The 20,710-nt window shown below is 39.9% G+C and overlaps 1 protein-coding gene across 2 annotated transcripts in view; it reads left to right on the forward strand.

The window, feature by feature from the left end:
• The window catches only part of LOC126298835 (AP-3 complex subunit delta-1), a 234,114-nt gene that overhangs the window by 189,089 nt on the left and 24,315 nt on the right, over positions 1-20,710 (forward strand). The gene's annotated exons all lie outside the window — the stretch shown is intronic.

Below are 20,710 nucleotides of genomic sequence, written 5' to 3' on the forward strand. Positions count from 1 at the left end.
CCCTTGACCTACATGAGCCATAGATATTACCCTGGTGGGGTGTCCTGTGTGTCTCAACAATACACATGCTGTACCACTGATGTAACCATATCTGAGGATTATCTGTGGATAGACCAGAATAACATATGGTTCTTGAAGAGGTGCAGCAACCTGTTTAGTAGAGCAGGGACAATAGCCTGGTTATTGACTGACCTGGCCTTGTAACATTGACCAGTATGGCCCTGTTATGTTGGTACTGCAAATGGCTTAAAGTAAGGCAAAACCACAGCCATTGCAGCTGTACTGTACGGTTTGGTGGTGGTGGTGGTGGTGGTGGTGGTGGTGTCCCCTTGGGAAAATTTTCCAGAGTTAAAGTAAGTGTAATGCTGGTGTAGCTTTAATGATGAATAGGAAAATACGAATGCAAGTGATCAATGAACAGTGTTGCCAAAATAGACACAAAGCCAGCTCCTGTCATGGTAGTATACATTTTCATGTCTACAGGTTCCCTAGACAGTGAAGAGATTGAAATTGTAAAAGAACGTGGACTCGGAGAAACGAATGAAAGAGGAAGGTACTTGTTCAATTTTTGCACAGAGCTCAATTTAATCACTACAAACACTGGAATCAAGAAAGGAGGATGTATACATGGCAGAAAACTGAAGACTCCAGAACGTTTCACATTTATAATGATAAGGCAGAGATTGAAAAACCATTTTATTAATAGTAAAATGTTTCCAGGAGGAGATCTGGAGTCCAACCATAATAATGCATTTTAATTGCAGATTAAAACTGAAGAAGCTACAGAAAGATAGAAAGTTAAGGAGATGGGACATTAATAAATTGAAGGAAAAAATGGTTGTTTAGAGTTCCAACAAGAGCATGAGGCGTTAATTGAGTGAAATTAGATATAGGAATACAATTGGAGATGAATGGATAGGGGATCAAATACATAAAAAACAAGACCTAGTACAAATCCTCTGACAACACAGGAGTGATGGATTCAGTTGACAGAAGTAGGAAGATTTAGGGTTAGCATTTGAAAATATTGTCTGGAATACACACTTTGATATTTTGATACAGAGACTGAAAAGTTGCCTAAAATTTATACTGGAACCATTCTGTAGTTATAAGAGGCGAAGGATGAATGGAAAGCAGTAATTCAGATGAGAGTGAGACAAGGCTGTAGCGTATTTGCGGTTTCATCCAGTATGTACATTAAGCAAACAGTAAAGGGAACTGAGGAGAGATTTGCAAAGAAAAATAAAGTCAGAGAGGAGAAATAAAAACTTTGAAGTTCATTGATGTCATTGTAATTCTCTCAGAGGTGACAAAGAATATAGATCATCACTAGAATGAAATGGATAGTGTCTTGAGAAGGGGTGGACATGGTCCCCAAGATTAGATGCATACTTGTCTCAATCCATTGTGTGTCCAGAATGAGGTGGTCAACTAGAGAATGCCCTCCGACCTGGACCCTTCCGGCAATTGTTGCAGAGTGTTTGTTTTCAGGTGTTTCACGCCGTACGCACCAGCGGCCATATTTCAAATAAAGCATAAAACATGATTTCATCCGAAAAAGCCACCTGTTGCCACTCAGTGGACTTGCAGTTGCAGTATTGACATGCAATTTCCAGCATTCATTGCTGATGAATAGCAGTCAGCATGGATGCCTCAACTAGGTGCCTGCTGCGAAGCCTCATATGCAGCAACATTCGCTGAACAGTCTTTGGGTAGATACTGATGATGATGATGATGATGATGATGATGATTGCACCAGTATGTTTCCACTGTGGATGCATTGGTAATGGACAAAAGTCTTCAGTGGGCAAAAGTTGCCATGATGGCAGAAAATTACAGCAGTATCACGAGTAAGCAATTGGTCTGGACAATAATTGATTTGGAGGCTCCTTTTCCATGGTATAGGGTGCCTATTGTCACCAGGTGAAAAAGACTAGAAAATACGCGACTAGCCAACTGAAACCTATATTGTGAAAATTACTATGAAGTACAAAATACAACCATTCAGATTCCTCATTCTTCCAAAATGCTCATATATTGGTATAGGACCAGACTGGAGAATTCTGCAGTTGTCAGTAGCCATAATATTTTGTGGGTCAATGAACCTCCAAACTGACTAAACAAACTATTTCAACATGTGGTGTTACAAGTACAGGGTGTCCCACTCGAAAGAGACCCCATAAACAAACATTTGCCTAAATCACACTTAAAGGCTTTACATAAAAATCAGGAAATGAAATGAGCATGTCATACCTTGTTCATGGATAAATAAAGGTGAATAGGTGAATTGCAAAAGGTGCTGGAAGCGACCACCCTTGGCTTGTAAACATAGTTGAACATGACACTGAAGATTTTTTAATGTGGCTGCCCGAACCTGTGGTGTCACTGCCTGGATTTCATGGATGATGATCTCTTATAAATCTTCCAATTTGTGTGGTTTGTTCCTGGAGACCTTGCCTTTTAGGCCACCCCAGGGGAAAAAGCCAGGTGGTGTTAAATCAGGTGACCTTGGGGGCCACAGTCCTTTCGAAAGCACTCTGCAGGGGAAAAATAAGTCAACCTCAGCCACGGTCACTCATGTGCGACACGTAGTGCCATCCAGTTGGTACCAGATGAGGGAAGCTCTTGATCATCCAACTGGTTCACAAATTCCCAAAACATTTTGATGTAAACCGTTCTTGTCACAGTAGACTAGAAAGAAATTGGTCCGATGATATGTGCTGTGATATTGCACAGAACATGCCAGTCTTTTGTAAATGCAAGAGTTGCTCAACCAGTGCTGTGGATTTTCATTACCCCACAAACGTGTTCTGAGAGTTTATGTAGCCAGAGAAGTGGAACCATGCTTCCTCACTGAACCATGTGTACTGCGATATTCCTGGCCTCTGAGAAATAAATCGCTGAAGCCAATGGCAAAATGTAATGTGTTTCTTTGTATCATTGACATTCAGTTCCTGAACAGCTGTAACCTGTGTCAGTACATGCCAGGTTTCTTCACAGCTCTTGATATTCGCTCTGTGACATTCCACATTCCTAAGAAAAATGTTGAACAGACTTTGCAGGAGAGACCAACAATCATTGTTTCATATCAGTCACTTTTTCTTCTGATAATGGCAGCAATCCCCTGCCATGAAAGTCCAACACCGTTCCACTGCTCTCTGTTTTGTTCACTAACTTTTATATGCAGCATTTAGATGGTATATGCTTGTCACCAAACCATTCAACCAACATTCCCTGACGTGTTAAGGAACCAGTAACTCAGTATTGTCTCACGAGAAGTACGCATTCTTAGACAGAATAGCAATAAATTATTTCTGAACACCGTGCTCCAGCCACAGCGATGTGGAGAAGCACACTGTTGCACCAAATGATGATGCAGAGTGCAGTGTTGCCATGTCAAATATTTTTGTGGGGCCTTTTTTTGAGTGGGACACCCTGTACTCTCTTGGGCAGTTCAGTGTTCAAGAAACCAATTATCCTGACATGAAGATGAGTTCTACTTGACAGTCAGAGCACTCGTTTAAACTGTGAAGCACTAGTTAGTTATAAACAGACAATCAAGCTCAACAAGCCTGTGCTGACCATAAGTGCTCAAAGAAAACAATCACCACTTTGTGTGAAGAACTACAACTAATAGAGGGATGTGCATAGACATTGCTGAATTGGTTTGGGAAGGACAGAGCCATGGATCAAGAATCATCCCTTGTTAACACTACAGAACCAACTGTCCACCTGCCAATAGGTTTTGACCTGACTTAGGAACAGCAGATATGCGTATTAGTCTATCAGTGGTAACTTTTCTTAAAATCTGGAGTGGTTACAAGACATAAGGTGAAACTTTTATCTTTACCAGGTATTAGTCGCCATTCTGATAGAATGTTCCCAGCTGAGAAATGGGTAATTAGAAGATGGATCTCATATTGCAGGATATCATCATTATGTTCAGAGCCTTTGATCCTTTCCATTATCATTATGAGTAAGACAAATGGCATTTGAAATTTCAGGATTGTCTGAAAAGAGCTGAAGATATGTTGACTATTAACACAAAAGCTTACTGGCAAATTGAGTTGATGAAGCTGACGTAGAAAAGGTTCCTTCATAACATATTTAGGCCTCTATGAACTGAAAGATATGCTGCTTGGGCTATGTAACACAACATCTCCCTTCAAATACTTGATAGGCAGCCTGTGCTGACATTTAGAATAGATGATATTCCTATATCACATGGATGACCCTTTTGTCCTTAAAGACAAAACCATACAGGATTATCAGGGGTTATTAGATTGGTGAAATTATAATTATAGGAAATTGCTGAAAAGATTATTAGTTACACATATCGAATAGTCTGAATATGATGTTAGTTACACTACATTCAAGTAACAGTACCTTGCAGTTAGGTTCATCAATAAGTCCCTACCATATTTATTTGTCAGATCTTTTACTAGTGTAACAACAAATCACAATTTTCTATGCTGCCTGGCAAACGCGAAGGATCTATTAGAAAAACTGGCAAGATAGGCACTAAGGCTTCAGGAGTATGCCATCACAGTATTGTCAAAATTAGATACAAATGGAAAGACACCATCATCCTTTAGAGAAATCCCTTGGAACACCACTCCTGGAATTGATCATTCCCAATCACATTTCTGCATTAACACACATTGCTGATAATGGAGGGAGCACCTAGTATGGCTAAAGACCAAGTAGACCTTATCTAAGGAACATGCCACAAAGGATAATTTACATTAATAGATGGAGATTTGTAAAAAATAAATAAATGTTCTAATGGGATGGATATGTTTGCTCATATTGTCAGCCATTTGCTACCATCTCTCTTGAAGTATTTCATGACAGAGCCATTCACCTTTGAATTATCAAGATCCTTGGCAGAACCAGATACAACTATCGCTAATGAAGTCACTACCAATCTGTTGAACATTTTAAGTGTTAGTGATATAAACATGCCTCAATCACGCTGTGGCATCTAGGGTCATTTCCACCTGCAGTTGTTCCATTTCACTGAAATGGAATTCACCTTATTGGGAAGACAATCAAAGTTGATAACTGGGAGTTGATGGATAACATAGTGCACTGGTAGTCTCTTCCATTTTTGTCACCAAGACTATACTGACAGACAGAGCTCCATAAATCATGAATTTCCTTGTGGATAATGTAATTCTGAAGTCTCGTGCACAGTGCCTAATGCTCTGAGTGTGAAAATGTTTTACAGCCAATACTAGTGTCAGTGGTGGTTTTGCATTGCTGCAACACCCACAGATGTAGTCCTTATACATTGATGATGAAAGTAGAGACTAGGATAAATACTGCCCACATTGATATTTGCATATATATTCCACAATCAATTGTATGGTGCATGGTGGGGGATACCAAGTACCAATACCAGACATTTCCTTTCATGTTCCACTCACAAACAGAGCAAGGGAAGAACAACTCTCTGTAAGCCTCCATATGAGCCCTAATGTGTCTCATCTTCGTTGTTCTTACATAAAAAGTATTTTGGCGGGCAGTGGAATTGATCTGCAGTCAGCCTCAAATGCCGGTTCTCTAAATTTCCACAACAGTTCCTCCCATAAAGAATGTCCACTTCTCTCCAGGGATTCCCATTTGATTTTATTGTATGTTGATAATTTTTTTTTACTTTGTGGACTGTTTTAATTATAACCAAATCAAAAAAAATTTTGTGCCATGTGTGTGTTGCCTTTAGTCTTTGCAAGGCATCTTCAGTGGCAGATTTCAAAGCTGTTCATTTACATGTTGTGTTTTTACTCCTTTGTTATGTCTGTTCTTCTTCTTATAACTGGCATTTGAAATTTTGTTTTCAGACTTCACAGCACGAAGAACTGAACACTTGTTTTGTGTACAGTTCCTAGTGCTGTGAAGTCTGAAAACGATATTTCAAAGAGCAGTTACAAGAATCAGAACAGCAATAACAAAAGAACAGAAACACAACAGGTAAATCAACATCCATGAAAATTACCACTGTAGGTGCCTTGCAAAGAATAAAGGCAAAACATGTATGGCACAAAAATTGTTTGATTAGTTATCAACATACCATAATATTGTCACATAGAAGAAGGTGTAATTAGATGAATGACGAACACTAACTTCACTTAACGAAGGTTTATTCAGCACTTGCATATACAAGAGCACGGAGCGAACTGCCCCCAGCCAGAATACACACAGTATATATACAGCTACAGAACATTTCAGTTCAATAATTCTTGACATTTGTGGATACTTCTAGAACGTACGCGAATTGAATATAGAAATTAAAATTGTACAGTCCATAGGAGTTTTGAACTCGCAACCCTTCATGCAACAGTTTAGTATCATAACCACTACACCATGGTGTTACTCAGCTTCTTCTGCGACATTGCTCCCTCCTTCAGAGAACAGCATCTCGGTGTTACGTCGTCCTAGTCTGGGAAGGAGTCACCCGTCCTGCATACTCTGACTCCCGATGACTGATGCTCGCCCTGGCTGTGATCTTCTTAGAACTTCTTTTGCCGCTACCCTCTTAGTCACCTTTCCGCTTGTTGCCTGTCGCTGGAGCTTCGAATTTACCCTGGGTGGCAGGATCCTTGTAGGTCTTCATTCGAAGATTGTGGACTGTGTCTCTGTTTTTTGGCGTCTTGCGTCGAGGGCGAAATCTTCAACTTCATAAGTAACATCAGACAACTGTCTTACAACCTTATAAGGTCCAAAGTAGCGCCTGAGGAGCTTCTCAGAGAGAGCAACCTTCCAAACAGGAGTGAAGATCCAGACGAAGTCACCAGGCTGGTAGACAACAGGGCAGTGGCTCGCGTCATACCTTCGGCGATCATTTTCTTGAGCCTGCAGTGTGCGGAGTCAAGCTAACTGACGAGTTTCCTCAGCTTTGGTTAACACCTGGCTGATGTAGTCATCGTCCATGTCATCAGGATGTAACAGAAACACAGTGTCCATTGTCGTAGTCACGTCATGCCCATGCAACAGGAAAAAGGGCATAAATCCTGTAGTGTCTTGTTTGGTGGTTTTGTAGGCAAAGTCACAAAAGGTAACACCTCATCCCAGTTGCTCTGCTCAACATTGACGTACATTGATAGCATGTCGGCCAAGGTCTTAGTAAGGCACTCAGTAAGCCCATTAGTTTGTGGATGGTAGACAGTCATGTGATGAGTAATGTTGCACTGAAGGTTTACCTCTGTCACAAGATTAGATTAGAAAAACTTTCCCTCAATCCGTAACTAACGGCCTTGGGGCATCATGTTTTAATACAGTGTCTTCCACGATAAATTTGGCTACCTCGGATGCTTCAGCTGTTTTCACAGCTTCTGTAATGGCATAGCATGTCAGATAATCAGAGCAAACAATAATCTATCTATTGCCACTAGCAGACATTGGAAATTGTCTGAGGAGGTCAGTCCCAACACGCTGGAAAGGCGTTTCGGCTGGTGGAATTGGTATGAGTCAGCCAGGTGGTTTCTGAGGAACTGTCTTTCTCCTCTGGCAAGCTCTACAGTGCGACACATAGTGACAGGCACTCCTAAATAAACCTGGCCAGAAAAATCTCTTGCAGATTCTATCGTAGGTCTTAATAAATTCTAAATGTCCGGCATCAGGTGTGTCACGGAATTTCTGTAGAACATCTAAGGGCATTTGTTTAGGATCACTGGTAGCCAGCTCTTTCCAAATGGATCAAAGTTTTTCGTGCAAAGTAATCCATTTACTACCTTAAATTGTCCTTTCACATCCTCTGACCGATCTAAGTCAAGCATAATTTGAGAAATATTGGCGTCCTTCTTCTGCTCAGCAGAGAGATCCTGGAGTGCAGTGAGACAGTCACTATCTTTATCAAAGCCTTGATGGTCTTGCACAGGGTTTCTAGAGCGACAGTCAGCATCTTGTTGTTTTCTTCCACTTCTGTACACTCTTGAAGACATAGTGCCCACCTGGCAAGTCGTCCTGTTGGATCCTTAAGACCTGTCAACCAACAAAGTGAATGTTGGTCGGTAACAACTGTGAATGACCTTCCATAGAGATACTGTCGAAATTTGCCCATGGCCCGGATCACAGCAAGACACACTCTTTCTGTAGTTGAGTAGTTTCTCTCGGCTTTTGTAAGTGTCCTAGAAGTGTAGGCTATAACATTCTCTCTTCCATCCGAAATTTGCACCAGAGTAGCACTGATCCCATACCCACTAGCATCTGTGTGTAGTTCTGTAGGTGCTCTCTCATCATACAGACCAAGCACAGGGTCAGTCATCAGAGCTTTTCGCAGCACATAGAAAGTATCTTGTTGAGCACCATCCCAGATAAATTTAGCATTGGCTTTTAACAACTTTTGAAGTGGTTTGGCTTTGATACAAAAGTCTTTCATAAAACGACGGTAATAACACAATCCGAGGAAGCTTCTCACATCTCCAATACTTTTAGGAATAGGAAATTACTTTATAGATCTCACCTTTTTTGGGTCTGGCCGCACACCTTCGTTGGCACAAGGTGTCAAAGTATTTTGATTTCTTTTGCTCCAAAGAGACACTTTCTTGGATTAAGTTTGTTTGCCTTATTGGAGACACTTAAGAACGGCCCTCAGTCTTTTTATATGTTCATCAAATGTGTCTGAGAACACTATAATGTCACGTAAATAACAAAGACACATCGTCCACTTCAGGTGACGTAGAAATATTACCCATCACATGTTCCAAAGTTGCTGGTGCATTACACAAACCAAACAGCATTACCTTAAAGTCATACAGGCCCTCGGGTGTGATGAATGCAGTTTTCTCATGATCAGCCTCATCTACTTCGATATACCAGTATCCCGAGCAAATGTCCATCGTTAAGAAAAACTTAGCCCCCTTCAGACAATCTAGTGTATCATCAATTTATGGAAGAGGGTAAACGTCCTTTTTAGTTACCTTATTCCTGTAATCGACACAAAAGTGCCAACTACCATCCTTCTTCCTGACGAGGACCACTGGTGACGACCATGGGCTCTGTGAAGGCTGAGTAATGTCATTCTTCATTGTTTTCTCTACCTCGTCGCAAATTATTCGACGTTCCATTGCTGACATGCGGTATGCTGTCTGGCTTATTGGTTGATGGTCTCCAGTGCTAATCCTGTGTTTCACCGTCAGTTTGTCTAATTTGCTCTTCGCCTGTGGACTGAAGCATTCAGAGAACTCTTGAAGAATGGCAAGTAGCTTCTTTTGTTGTTCCTTAGTGAGATCTGGTGACAGTCGAGCTAGAAGATCTTGTCTCATAGTGGTAGTGCTAAATTCAATGACACTCAGCTGTTCTTCAATTAACAGCTCAGCGTTCGCTACTCACATGCGTCTTGGAAGGATCTGTGGTTCTCGGCGACAGTTAATTATCCACAATTCACTGAATCCGTTTTTAAACGAGACGACAGAGGCTGGGATGACCAAGTTATTCTTCAGTGGTATGCTTCTCTTACATTCCATTACAAGATCCATGGGTTGATGCATGGCATGACACGTGACAGTTATCTTTCTAGCTCTGACTGCAAAAATGATCACTTTATCCACCACACATAGTATCCACACACTCGGATGCGCATCTTCCTGTCCACAGTATCTCATCTCGTCTAACATAATATTTGAGCAACCACAATCTGTAATTTCCTGAGAAGCTTTCAAAAAGTCACATCCGAGAATTATGTCATGACTACACTCTTGTAAGGCAAGGAATTCTAAGAGCTGTGCATGACCACTTATACCCACACGAATGGTACATCTTCCTGTAGGTTTTACATGTTTCCCATTAGCCACCTTCAGCAGAGATCTTTTGTTGTTCATGAGTACAGTTTTCTGCAGCTGGCGACGGTACTTCTCCAAAATGACTGAATATGATGCTCCAGAGTCCACAAGAGTTTGGGCTGGTTGGTCATCCATGAAGATATTGATGTCGTTTCCTATGTTTCCTATCATTTTTGTAGTGATCAATTGTGGAGGATTTTTCTCTTCAGCAGCCTCACCTCCAAGGAAGGTCACATCCTTTAGTTTTCCAGGTTGCTTCGGCTAGGTGATAGGCTGGAGCTTCTAAACGGCAATGGAGGCCTTGATCGGTGTGTTGGGGAGCATCCTTTCCAGCAGCTAGCTTGTGGCAATGGTGGCCTACATCGTCCTGTGCCCATATCATCTTGTTCATCTTCGTCGTCCCGGAGTTGGCGTCTGCTAAGATCGGTCTGCTGTCTTCTGGTGCGGGCGTCATCAAATATCCACCACCTTTCTCGATAATAGCACACCACATGTCCCGGTCGTCCACAGTGGAAACATACTGGTTGTTTATCCTGGGTCCTCCAGATGTCGGTCTTCCTTGGTGCCCAAACATGCGGCATTGTAGGGATGTAACTCTGCCAGGGTCTCAACTTTTTCACTGTTTTAAAGGGAAGTGAAGGAAGAGAGATTGGGTTCAATGTCTGTTCCACTTCTTCCCTTATGACCTCTTGAAGCGTCTCGGTTTTTTCCCGCTGTGCAATCCAAGAGCCTTCTGAACTTCCTGTTTCACTATCTGACAAAAAACACTTGTAAAATCAGTTGCTTCCTCCATCACAGACATTTATATGTTGTTTGGAAGCCTTTCAAATTTCTTGCGTGTAATTCTTTTTTGATGCATTGTCTCGATTTACTGGCACCATTTTTTGAAGTCGTCTGCTGTCAAAACCTCCTTCAGCAGTAGGGCTTGTTACATGTCCTCAGCAACACCCATCATGAGATGTGCAATCATATCTTCCTCCTCCATTCTAGGATCCACTATTTTACACAGCTCCAAGATGTCATGAATGTAAGATGCTGTAGTTTCTCCTGGACAGTGTGCCCTGCACTTCAATTTATCTTCAGCCTTGCAATTCTGTTGTGTGTTGCCAAAATACTTGCGCAGTTCCACCTCGAATACGTTAGCCAAACACTCGGTGTCATCCCATTTGTTAAATTTGGCTATGTGCTCATATACCTTTCAGCCACTTGTTGGGATCTAGGCCATCGTCACCAGAGAACCCAGAAGGATGTCTCATGTGGTGGCACACAGTTGCTGTCATTGTAACGTCCTCTTCTTCTGTCTCCAGTGGATTGCGACCTGTTGAATATGGCTTGAACTCGGGTTTCTCGCCGTGTAAATGACGGCTCTGTTGTGGCCTGATGGGATCTGCTGTGTCGTAAATAATGTGCGCTATCACGAGTTCCAATTCCCATCGTCTCCACCAGAATAATGTCACCTAGAAGAAAGTGCAATTAGATGAATGACGAACACCAACTTCACTTACGAAGGTTTATTCAGCACTTGCACATACAAGAGCGCGGCGCGAATGGCCTCCAGCCAGAACATGTTAAGTATATATACAGCTACAGAATATTCCAATACAATGATTCTTGACATTTGTGGATACTTCTAGAATGTACTCGAACCGAATATAGAAATTAAAATTGTACAGTCCAGGCGAGTTTTGAATTCGCAACCCTCCATACAACATACATAACCACTACACCATGGTGTTACTCAGCTTGTATTATACACAACTGGGGATGACAGGACTACAAAAGTTGAAGATTCCCATCTGAGTTAATGAAGCATTTCCGTAATACTTAGGTGCTAATCAAAACTACTGGTAACAAATCTAGCAGCACGCCTCTGAATTATTTCAATGTCTTTCATTTAATCCAACCTGTTGGGGATTCCAAACTCTGAAGCAGTACTGAAGTATGGATTACAGTAGGGTTCACAAGCCGTCACTGTTATATGTGAGCTGCACTTTCAAAAATTCTGCCAATAAAGCTAAGTCAAGCATTCATCTTCTGAACTACCAACCTGACACTCTTATTCATCCATACATACATTACAGTGAAGTAAGACCTAAAGTTTCACAACATTATTTTTGCTCCATGGTCGAGTGGTCAAAACCATAATTCATAGCCTGTTAATGATTCAGCTTGTTGATACTCAGAACAGTTACATCAAATAGCTTACTACAATTTAAGTATGAGTACCAAGGTGGACAGTCCTCATGCACACTTCAAAGACATAGAAAATAAGGATAAGGAATACAACACTGCTAAACACTGACCAGTAAACTAGCTCAGGAAACTTTTTGTGGTCATTAATGCCAGTCCTGACTGTCAGACTATCAGCAAAACTGGTGAAGTACTATTGTGGCCAATATGTAATCCTGTGCCACTTGTTAGACATCCTGTACAAACTCAAGTATTAAAATCCTACTTAAAGAAGACAAAAAGCATTGAGACATTATCAGTTTGTTACATGAAGTGCTATTATCTGGCTGACAAGGTCACCTCACTGTAGTCGCTGCAGCAAGGACAAACAGTACTCAGGATGGAATTGCAGTTATGTTTCTAAAAGTTTAGAACAGCAAATCTCAATCAGTTGTGTACATTGTAGGACATGGCTAAACCTTCTGAATGTTTAAGGGTATATGGAACACCCTATGCTTACAATGTTAAATTGAACTAAAAGTTAGGAACATTTTCTCATTTGTTATTTGGACGATACTCTTGATTTTTTCACAGAACGCAGAGATATGGTCTGCTTTTTTGCTGAATTATTAATTTTGAAAAAATAATGTATAGTTTTTCAGATATTTTATTTTCTGTAAATGTTAAAAAAAGTTATACATTTTAACAAGTATTTTAAAATTTACATCCATTAATACAAAATAATTCCACATATCTTTTAATTCAGATATATTAGAAGGTCTTAAGGAACAACTACAGAAAATTTCATCTTTCTACTATAAATAGGCCCTGAGAAAATGTACCTTATACACTAAAAAACTAAAGTTATGGGAAATTAGTTTCAAAGTTTTTACTTCAGTACAAGCCTGCTCCATAGCTTGTATCATCAGAATCGTCCAACAGCTTCCTCTTGATGGCTCTGCTATGCTGGATAGCCATCTTTTGTCCAAACAAAGCAAACTGCGGCAGTTCGTAGTCCTACACAGAGCCCCAACTTCTGCAGAACTTTGCACTTTGTTATATTGCCCTGATTGAATGATGAAACAGCATCATAAATGCCAAAGTGAAGTGTGTTTATACCCACAAACACAGTTTTAGGTAGTCTATTCCATATCACATGGTTCACACACTCATTTGGATTTTGAGTCCGGCCATGAAGACATTTCTTTAGTAGACTAATATCTGCGAGGTCTCGGAATATTGGTTTTATTTCATCCGTTATGGCAGGTGGCAGGTGATGAGGGTGGGCCTCTGTTGTACTTGCACCAACTATCGTCTCCTTTTGGACATAGCCCATGTTGGGGATTCTCATTGTTTGAAGCTGTATGAAAAAACAGAGCCCAGACTGCTCTTCTCATTTATTTTGCATCTGCTGTATTCTGTCTTATTGCTAGACCATAGCACTTCTGAATATGATCTACTGTAGTATCTGTCAGTCTATTTTTCCCATCTAAAGTTTTCCCATCGCTCAATTTCTTGCCTTTCATGCTAGCCTTGAGCTGTCGAAATCTTGATCCCATCCTTTTCTGAACATGGCCAACACACTCCAGTTTGGAAATTTTCACATCGTTACCATAGGGTCTCAGTTCCTCAATTTCTTTGAAAGCCTTTGAGTCACCATCTCCAAGATAATTTATGTATCTAGCGTTGTACCATTTTACTGAGCGTTGATAAATACTTCTTACACCAGCAACTTCCATACCACCACCTGACACACAGTAATTTGCCATGCACTCCTCTTCATGTTTAGTTTTCATTTTCTCCTTGCATCTGCAATGCTTGGAAAGTATTGCCACATCAACTACCTTACCAGTGTCTACACTTGTAGCTGTTACTACACCATTCAGAGATGTGACCCCTCTCCTGCCAGCTTCCATCAAAAGCTATGGAAAAGTCTCTGCTATTATTATTTTCAACAACTGCTTCCTCAACAGCATCTTTCATGTTTTCCTGTGCCAAATCTTCTACAGCATAGCCTATTGCAATTATGTGTTTGTTAAATTTTGAAGGTGGAGGAGAGAAGTTCATCACACCACACAACATGGCACCTGCAGCCCTGCCCTTTCCTATACACCGTAATCCATAAATCAGTCTAATGTTTATATCTTTAGTTTACCTGTATCTGCAGTAACATGCGAGGAATTGAAGAAAGTAACACTGTGTTTGCAATAACTGCACATAAACTCTAATTCACAAACAAGTCCTACATGTAAGTTTGTTTTCAATGAGACAGCACATTCTCACATTGTTTGCAGCACACATTGTTCTCCAAAACGTCTGATAATAAAGAGACGTTAATTATCTCATATTTTGTAGTCCTAGCATTTAGTTTCTTGTATTCTTCTTCAATTCCAGCTAGTTTCCTTCTTGAAGCACTTTCCGGTGTAGTGGCGGCAGCATCACTCAATGTATCACTACCAGTGTTGAGGTTAGTCGCTACTGGGACATCAGATACTGATGAAGATGAATCAGACAAATTTTTAGTACACTTTACTTTCTTGCACCAATGTACATGCTTTCTAAATACCTTCAGACTAGGTCTTGGCATGTTGAAGGAAAGAAAACTCAATGACTTCTCCACATACAACTTTCACAACAATGACATGGATGTACTCACAAAGGAAACAATACAAATGGTGCAAATTCTATTGTCAACTGTCTAGCAGTGTAGCGAACAGAAAAGCTAACTCTCTTGTGCTCAATTATATCTCTGGCAAGGCTGTCTATATCAGGTATATTTCGCGTCTCATATGCAAGGTGCGGAACATCGTGTGTTGAAATTATTTTAAAAAATTATTTAAAATAGTTCTATTCATGTCATCCAAATATTTTATACATGGTATTAAACAGAAGAGTCTAAATTTTTCGAAAATGCATTTACCCAAAAATCGATTTTTTCATCGAAAAACTCATTCTGTATACCCTTAACGTATGGTTATAAAGTGTCCCCAATCTATGAATAACAGCAGAACAAGCTTTTTCATCTCAGTCCATCCAGTAAATGGAAGCTTGATGTCATTCGAGCATGTTGGTGATCCCAGACATCGTCTTCGATCCTGCAGCAGCTACTGTTCTGTATTTGTAAATATGTAGTAGTTTGTTGTGCACAGAAGATGTAACTAGATTGTAACACTACTATTTCTGATATGGTTTTTTGTGCTCCACTGCTATTGTAACCACACACTCAATGACTTTGTCATTTGCTTTACTCTTTCCTAAAGTGATTCAAAATTCTGTGATTGTCAACATTCTGCTTGCATTTTCAGTTTCCATACACTATTAATTTATGATAAATAAACAAACAGGCACATCTTCGGGAATCAATTTTCAGATGGATCTCTAAAATCAGTCTGATTATAGCTACATTTACTATCTCCCTAAAATCCATTTGGCTTGCATATAGGTATCAAGTTATTACATCATCTTCACACCCTTCCAGCGAACCGGGGGTATGGTGCTTATGTAATAACTTGTCTCCGTTTTGCTTTGTCTTGACATACTTCTTGTATTGATATTGTTTCCCAGTATTCTCTTCTAGTCTTCAGAGCTTCCTGAATCTGATCTAGCTCTCTTTTTCCAGGTCATACTATTTGTCTTATCCTCTGCACATTTCTAATAAAGTATTGTTTTGGCAGGCAGCTATCCTTCATCCTCTACACATATCGAAAACCACTTGAACTGTGTAGCCCTCAGTCTCCCTGCCATTGAAAGATCCTCTTCAATATCTGCTCTGTTGTCTTCATTCCTAATTTTATCTCTTGTAGTTTTCTGCAAGGGTGGTTAAGCTTGGTCTGTTTGGCTCTCACAGAATGTCCCCTGTCCCACACAAGGTTCCACACGTCATGCAAAATTTTAGGTCCCTTTCTTGCCCTGATCTGTACTTCTAGTTAGGAAGTTCCATTCCTTTATACTCGACTTCCTAAGTAACTGAAAGTGTCCACATATTCAGTTTCCTCTCCCACTAGCATCAGATGGCCCTGGGCAGATGTCCTGCTCGTAACCATTGCTACAGTTTTTCTCTTGCTTGCTGTCAGCTGGTACTCTTTAAACTTGGAGTTCCATTCATCTGATCTTCCCTGCAGCTGTAGTTCTGTTTCTCTCCATATAACTACACGATAAGCAAATAACCATTTCCTTTATAATCACTTCTGTAAGTGCAGTGAAAACTAATGGGGAACATGCATTACCCTGTTACAAAACCCTCTCTGTCCTGCACCAGTCTGCTCTGCCATTACCCACTTGTACACTACCTTAGCAGTCTTCATATAACATTTGTACCCCCCCCCCCCCTTTCTTAGGGAATTTGTAACCATTAGTTTTTCTAAACAGTTCCAGATCTTAAACCTTGGAACACTGTCATATGCTTTTTTCCAAAACCAGGAACATGATTATGAGATCTGTACCCTTTTCCCAATACGTTTGCATTAACTATTAATGCTGTGTCCCCTAATACACTAAGCAGTAAATGCATAAGTTGTGTTCTTTTTGACCAATTAAATATTATAAAGTTTGTAAATGAAACAGCAACGAGCCACAAGTATGGCTTAAAATGGTTTATTTGAATCAAACCATTTCTTACAACTCCATCTTCAGACGGTTGTTCCATGTTTCATTATTTTCTTGCTGGGGCCTCCTTTCATATTTGTTATTGGTTTGCTGCACTAGGACACACAAACAGTGATTTGTTATGTTTGCTAAAATTTACTAGAGATTTAGTTCTTTTGATCTCTATCAAAACATTTATGAAAAGGTTTTAAAGTTATTAAAATGTAAAATGTGGTGGAAAATTATGTGCTGTATGATTCTGTGCGACAAAATCAGTCAGTGCTTTGTTATGAATTTTAAAATCGACACATATGTGGATGTGCACTATGTGAGTGCTGTTAAATTCACTGGAAAACACTTGAAACCACACCATTCCTTGTTTAATGGCAGCACACATGATTAACATTTACAGAGCTTCACATGAGTAATAGAAACAATATTTCCAAATTCATTACAGTGGTAAAGATGTTAGTTTACTGATGCCATAAGAATGTGTGGGTTTAGTAAAATATGTCTTTGCTACTGCATTAAAAAAACTAAAAAGAGGAGTAAAATCATTTACAATAATTTCTAATGTGCTGAATGGCTAGAATTACACATACAAATGTTTATATATAAACAATACCAAACCCTGCATACAGTGAATAAGAACAATAAGGTAAATTTTCAATTATAGTGATGGAGCTAAGTTTGAACACAATGTTTTAATACATTAGACTATGGCTATCATTCACATGGAGATTTTAAAATAGAGATGTAAGTAGTTTATATTGCATTGATACTAAATTAAACTCCGTGTGAACAGGCCTCGGAAGGCCCAGTGGTACCGACCGACCACCGTGTCATCCTCAGCCGATAGGCATCACTGGATAAAGAGGGGCATGTTATCAGCACACTACTCTCCCAGTGATTTTTCAGTTTTTGTGACCAGAGCCACTACTTCTTGAAACAACTGTCTTTAGATGGATTTGTAAGAAATCTGAAAGGAGCCATGGTTTGATTCAAATAAACCTTTTTAAACCATACTTGTAGCAGATTGCTCTTTTAGTTATAGACCTTATAGTATTATTGCCACAGTTCTCAAAATGTAAAGTTTCGACAAAATAGTGCAATTAAATGTTGTTGAGAACACTATACAAATGATATTGGTAGTTTAGTCTTAGTTTTCAAATGGAAGTCTGAACATACTTCTGTACATGGTTAGTGCTTTCAGGAAATATCTCTAATGCTAAGAGAGGCTTTGCATATCATACTAACGTGTTAAGATTGTTCAGCATATAGGAGAAATTAATGTAGCTTTATAGGTGCCCTCATCCACATTGACTTCCTCTGTCACTAAATAAGTAGAATAATCCTATAGTGCAGAAACAAGTGGATGAAAACCAGTTTGTTTTGTATCACAAGGTAGAGGTATCCTTGGGCTTGTTTGCTACTGCAGTTGACATTTTTCAAGGCCACAATAAATTAATGAACCTGTGCCCTCCCCCTAATTATAGTAAGGAAAGTTCCGGCAGAAATTCAGCAAAGTTCTCATTCTCTCTTGTGTGTGCTTCTTAATGTCTAAAAGCTTCTGTTTTTGTTCTTGCTCTGTGTGACAGAGATAATGATAATGGCATATTATGACATATGGTGGAAAGAAGTACTAAAAAATTGTAGGTGATACAGTTTACTGTATCAATAGCATTGTGTAAAAATGTTCGTCAAGTTGCAAAACAAGAAGTGTGTGTTTTGAAGAGGGTAGTGCCCATGTATTGTAGTCTGAAAATTCAGTTTTTATGAAGATACAGGTAACTATTTTTCATTACTGTGAAAGTGGTCATGTGAAATACTTTTGAACACCTTTTCTGAAAACCCTTGAGCAGCTAGCTCAGCAGTGCACATGCAATGGAAATATCTTAGACCTTGTAGCTACAAATAGGCTGCACCTTATCGATAATGTCTGTATAGAAATGGGGGATTAGCGATCATGATGGTGAGTGTTATTATGAAAGCTAGTAAATCAGTCAAGAAGGCTTGGAGAATGTTTCTGCTAGATAGAGCAGATAAGCAGTCATTAACATTTTACTTAGACACAAAAGTGGCATCACTTAGTATCAGTGAGATGAATGTAGAGGAATTATAGGCAAAGTTTAAGCAGATAGTAGTAAATCAAGGTCTGGAGAGTTATGTGCCTAGTAAGTGGATAAAGGATGGAAAAGATCAACCATGGTTTAATAATGAAATTCAGAAGATGTTGACAAAGCAGAGGCTGTCGTACTCTCAGTTCAAAAGAGAACGCATAAATGACGACAAACAAAGGTTAGTAGAGATTCGTGCACCTATGAAAAGGGAGATGCATGAAGCATAAAGCTACCACCACCTTTGCACTGTAGCAAAAGATCTGGGACAGCCAGATAAAACTCTGGTCCTATGTAAAATCACTAAGTGTGTCAAAGGCCTCCATTCAGTCCCTTGTTGATCAGTCTGGTGTGGCAGTTGAAGGTAGCGAAATGAAAACCGAAGTTTTAAATTTCACATTCAAGAAATCACTCACACAGGAAAATAGTGCAAACATACTGTCGTTTGACCATCGGATGGACTCCCATAAGGATGACACAGTAATAAGCACCCCTGGCATGCAGAAACTACTGAAAGATTTGAAAGCAAATAATTTACCAGATCCAGGTGGAGTCCCAAATCGGCTTTACAAAGAGTACTCTACAGCGTTGTCCCCTTACTTAGCCTGCATTTCATGAATGTCTCGCCCAGTAAAATGTGGCTGGAAAAAGTGCAGGTGACTCCAGTATGTAAGAAAGGCAAGAGAAAGAACGCATAAAATTACAGGCCAATATCCCTAACTTCAGCTTGCTGCAGAATCCGTAAACATATTCTCAGTTTGAATAAAATAAACTCAGAAGCTTATGTTTGAGTCAGCATGGTTCTAGAAAGCACTGCTCATGCAAAATTCAACTTGCCCTTTTCTCACATGATATGCTGCAAACTGTGGATGAAGGGCAACAGGCAGATTCCATATTTCTAGATTTTCGGAAAGCATTTTATACAGTGCCCCATTGAAGGCTGTTAAAGAAGGTATGAGGATATGGAATAGGTTCCCACGTACATGAGTGGCTCGAAGACTACTTAAGTACAGGAAGCCAGTTTATTGTCCTCAGTGGCAAGTATTCATCAGAGACAAGAGTATCATGAGGAGTGCCCCGGGGAAGTGTGATAGGACAGCTACTGTTCTCTATGTACATAAATGATTTGGCGGACCGGATTGGCAGCAATTTGCAGCTGTTTGCTGATGATGCTGTGGTGTATAGTAAGGTGTCAAAGTTGAGTGACTGTAGGAAGATAAGACGAATGGCAGCTAGCTCCAAATGTGGAAAAATGTAAGTTAATGCAGATGAGTAGGAAGAACAAATCTGTATTGTTTGGATACAGTATTACTAGTGTCCTCCTTAACACAGTCAAATTGTTTAAATACCTGGGTGTAATGTTGCATAGCAATATGAAATGGAGAAAGCATGTGAGAACTGTGGTAGGGAAGACAAATTGTTGACTATGGTTTATTGGGAGAATTTTAGGAAAGAGTGGCTCACCTGTAATGGATACTGCATATAGGACACTGGTGCAACCTATTCTTGTGTACTGCTTAAGTGTTTGGGATCTGTACAAGGTCAGATAGGGGGAGGCATTGAAGCAATTCAGAGGCAGGCTGTTAGATTTGTTACCAGTAGGCTCGAACTACACACGTGTTACGGAGATGCTTCGGGAAATCAAATGAGAATCCCCGGGTGGAAGGCGACATTATTTATGAGAAACACTATTACAAAAGTTTAGAGAACAGGCTGACTGCCACATGATTCTACTGCCACCAATATATATTGAGCATAAGGACCACGAAGATAAGAGAAATTGGGGCTTATGCTGAAGCATATAGGCAGTTGTTTTTCCCTTGCTGTATCTGTGAGTGGAACAGGAAAGGAAATGACTAGTAGTGGTACAAGGTACCCTCCACCATGCACTGTATGGTGGCTAGTGGAGTATCAACGTAAATGTAGATGTAGATGCTGCTGAAAGGGACAAGTATCCAGAACATAGGCAGGTTGAACAGAATTGAGCTCCCAACTTACATCATTCAATTGACCATATATCAGATAATAAAAACAATATATTATTTTTCTTACAGTCAA

The sequence above is a fragment of the Schistocerca gregaria genome, chromosome X (genome assembly GCF_023897955.1).
Source record: "Schistocerca gregaria isolate iqSchGreg1 chromosome X, iqSchGreg1.2, whole genome shotgun sequence".
NCBI classification, from domain to species: domain Eukaryota; kingdom Metazoa; phylum Arthropoda; class Insecta; order Orthoptera; family Acrididae; genus Schistocerca; species Schistocerca gregaria.